The sequence below is a fragment of the Centruroides sculpturatus genome, unplaced genomic scaffold (assembly GCF_000671375.1).
Source record: "Centruroides sculpturatus isolate CEXI.00-Female unplaced genomic scaffold, Cexi_2.0 scaffold3657, whole genome shotgun sequence".
In the NCBI taxonomy this organism is placed as follows: domain Eukaryota; kingdom Metazoa; phylum Arthropoda; class Arachnida; order Scorpiones; family Buthidae; genus Centruroides; species Centruroides sculpturatus.
Window position 1 is genome coordinate 5,135 of NW_019387993.1, and position 4,153 is coordinate 9,287.

The 4,153-nt window shown below is 28.3% G+C and overlaps 1 long non-coding RNA gene across 1 annotated transcript; it reads left to right on the forward strand.

The window, feature by feature from the left end:
* The first annotated feature begins 3,251 nt into the window (after nt 1-3,251).
* LOC111616734 lies at nt 3,252-4,139 on the forward strand. Its single transcript, XR_002755306.1, has 5 exons — nt 3,252-3,302; nt 3,474-3,521; nt 3,681-3,728; nt 3,886-3,933; nt 4,092-4,139. It is a non-coding gene; the product is annotated as an uncharacterized LOC111616734 (long non-coding RNA).
* The last annotated feature ends 14 nt before the right edge of the window (nt 4,140-4,153 follow it).

The following is a 4,153-nucleotide window of genomic DNA, read 5'->3' on the forward strand; positions in this document are numbered from 1 at the left end:
TGTTAGTCATAGTATCCAGTTTATATTGAGTTAATTCATTTTCCAGTCTTAGTTTAGTAAATTCATTTTCTATTTTATCATTTCTTATTTTTATTTGTTGAATTTGATCTTTAAATTCTTTAATTTCATTTTGAATTATATTAATTTCTTGTCTTATAAGTGAAAATTGACTCACCAACTTATCATTACTGTTAGTTATCAGTTCGACTATCTTATTCCATAATTCTGCTGTTGAAATATCTATTTGTTCCGCAGGTAATTGTTGTTGTGAGGAAGTTAAATTAATTAGCTCACCTGTTTGATATGATGATTCGGCTCTTCTAGGTTCAGTATATTCAGTGATAAGGTTTGAATCTGGTTCTATTGGTTTGATACTATTAGTCAACAATTTCTGACGAGTAGGTGGTCTTCCTCTCTTTGTTGGAGTTTTCTGTAAGGGACCGGGATTTTGTTCTATTCCAGCAATCAATAACAATAAAATAAGAAGCTTAATATTATTCCTTTTAGTCGAAAACAATTCAAAATTTTTCATTTCTTGAAAAATTAGACAAAGTATGGAAGTGGAGAAAAATTCACGCCAACAGCTTTGACGATCAGAGCGCCGCCCATATGATTTGATATAATTTATATCAGGGGTGTCCAACCCGCGGCCCAATAAACGTGTAAAAACCGACAAACTTTTAAATTTAATTTATTTATTTCAATGGCATAAACTAAAAAAAAGGTTTTACAAAGCCGTAAACCTTTATATATATTTTATTTTTGAGTGGAAAGAAAATATTTTCAAATACTTGGAAATGTGTGAATGAGGAACGAATACTAAATAAAGCTAAAGTTGAGAAGAATTATAGACCCAAATTCGGGAAAAGGAGAGGAAGGCCAAAAGATAAAAAGTAGTGAAAAAGGTTAAATAGACTTTCTGTTATGCAAATATGGATCCATAATCTTCCAATCTTTTGTCCTTTCTTTCCTTTCCCCGAATTTGGGTCTATTATCCTTTGAGACCCAACTCCAGCTTTGTTTAGTATTCCTTCCAGCGTTGCATGATTTGGCTACTTTGCAAAAAAGTTGTCTGCCCTTTTTTAATTTAGCGTAAAAAACATCATGTCGCTCATTGGCTACTTTTTGGGCTACAAATTATTTATAAATATATTAGTCGAATAAAAATTCACTTTAAAATGGTGTTTTTTCACTTTTTATTAATTAGAGACCCAAATAAAAAAATATTTGTTTTTCAAATAAATTTTTGTTTGTCTTCTTTAAGATAAATGAATTTATCTATTTCTAATTTTGGTCCACAAATGTACATAATATACTTCTGGCCCAAAACTCCATGACATATTCTTATGTGGCCCAGAGAAACAAAAAGGTTGGACACCCCTAATTTATATTATCTTTAAAAAACATTACGTGTTTGTTCAAAAATGCATAATTTTTTAAATGTTTTTTGAAACAAACTTTGTATATCATCAGTATTAATATTACAATTTGCTCTATTACGACGTAAATACCATGGTGACGTCTTAATACGTAATCTGACAGCTGCTTCATTCTCCATTTTTTGATTAATTTTTTAGTTTTTCTCTGTAACATTTAGGTTAATTTTCAAGTAAAAATATAGGTGCTGTAAGTTTTTTGTATTTTTCTTCATGTAGTAATCTTGATACTCTATTTTTTTGAAAAAAAAACAATGCTTTAAAAAATTAATTTTACTCATATAAAATGTTCATTTAAAAGATATAAATGGAAACTGGAAATGCAGTAAAACCTCGTGATTTCGATTTTGAATACAGTAGAACTCCTGTAACACGGGTTCGTATAATACGGATTCGTATAAAAACGGCAAAAAATTGCTATCGTATTCGTATAAACACTCAAAAAGAAACTCGTATAATACTGTAAAACGTCATCGCCGACTCGTGTCGCGACAGGATTGGTCGAATCTAGACCAATAGCGGATATTGCACAAACTGTTGAGTTTAAACGAGCAGCGGACCTGCTAAACACCATTTATTATTTAACGGCCATAAAAATTATATTTAGGGGAAGGTGGGGCAGGATGAGGATGTTACAGTTTGAAAAGCCATAAAATGGCAACCACTTTAATGAGAACAATAATTTGTTTATTCTCAGCAACTACAACTTTCGGTAATATACAATACAAAATGTAATTTTCGAAAAACGTTTTTAAAAACAAAAAAATTTAATATTTTAAAATTATATGTAAATGCACCATCTTGCCCCACCCGTGGGGTAAGATGGGAATATTATTTTTATATTCAAGGAAAACAAATTAAAATGGTTAAACTGTCGTTTTCTTCAATATTGAGACAAGAACAGTGTGCCCATTTATCACAACGGCTATATTTATTATTATTTTCCGAATAAATAAATATAAAAGTTTAAACTTACTCGTATTTACTTCACTAGACAGTATTGTCATTTCGCGCATGCTCAGTTTCTGTATTTTGTAAGCAGACTATATTTTTTTCGTGGAAAAAATTTTTATTTCGATTTGTTATCTTACATTTTATTTCTTGTTAAGATAGTATTTAAATTTAAAAAATGTTTTCACAAATAAAATAAAACGTAAAATTTAAATAATGAAGTACAGTAATACAGTATGTACTGTATAAATTTATTACAGTTACATATGATTTAAAAGTGGATAATTTCATTTTCTATAAATAGATCATTTTTAAACTTATTACAGTAGAACCTCGATTATCCGGACTAATTGGAAATGAAGGTAGTCCAGATAACAAAAAATTCGGATAATCGAAACAAATACTTTAATTTGTCTTGTAATGATAATACAACACGTTTTCTTTTCGATGGCATATCGATAACATTAAAAGTAAATACTGTATTTAAATCGTGATCAAATTTTCAAGAAACAAACGTTCGTATTGAATTTGTACTACTACTGACCAACGCTAATAGACTACCTATTGTTTAAAAGGCCCTCTGGTGGCGCAAGGAGACGGATTTTATAAAATAAAAAGCAGTTGAAACTGCATTTTTATGAATAAAAATTTGACAAACTATTTATCGTTTTATGACGAGTAAAATTTTTTCGTCGTGTTCGCGGCTTTTAAGTAATGCATAAACCTTCGAAACGCGAGGCCCTTCGNAATTTACATCATACATACAAATTAAAATAATTATTGCTGACCTCGAAAATTACTTCAAGTACATATTAAGTATAAATAAACTTTTTAATACCGTAACAAATTATGTTTTTATTTTTATAGCTGATAAACTTCCAAAAGAACCGACAACGAATACGACAGTGTCGATAAGTAAGTTCTGTATATGTCATTATTTGTAAATTTTTTAGATATTTGTCATTGTAATTTACATCATACATATCAATTAAAATAATTCTTGCTAACCTCGTATATTACTTCAAGGACATATTAAGTATTAGTAAACTTTTTCTTACCAAAAATATTATGTTTCGATTTTTATAGCTGCTGAACCTACAGAAAAACCGACAACAAATACGAAAGTGTCGATAAGTAAGTTCTTTTTTCTTCATTTTATGTGAATTTTTTAAAAATCTATCATTGTTATTTACATCATACATATCAATTGAAATAATTATTGCTAATATCGGATATTACTTCAAGTACATATTAAGTTTAATACTGTGAAAAATAATATTTCGATATTTATAGCTGATGAACCTACAGAAGAACCAACAACAAATACGACAGTGTCAATAAGTAAGTTCTATATTTTTATTATATGGTAATTTTTTAAAAATTAGTCATTGTAATTTACATCATACATATCAATTAAAATAATATTTTTAAATTCGGATATTACTTCAAATACATATTAAGTTTGATACCGTAAAAAATTATGTTTCAATTTATATAGCTGATGAGCCTACAGAAATACCGACAACAAATACGACAGTCTCGATATGTAAGTACTGTATTCTTCATTTTATATAAATTTTTAAAAAATTGTCATTGTAATTTATCTCATACATATTAATTGGAATAATTATTGCTAATATCGGATATAATCTCAAATGCATATTAAGTTTCATACCGTATAAAATAATGTTTCCATTTTTATAGCTGATGAACCTACAAATAAATCGACAACAAATACGACATTGTCGATAAGTAAGTTTTATATT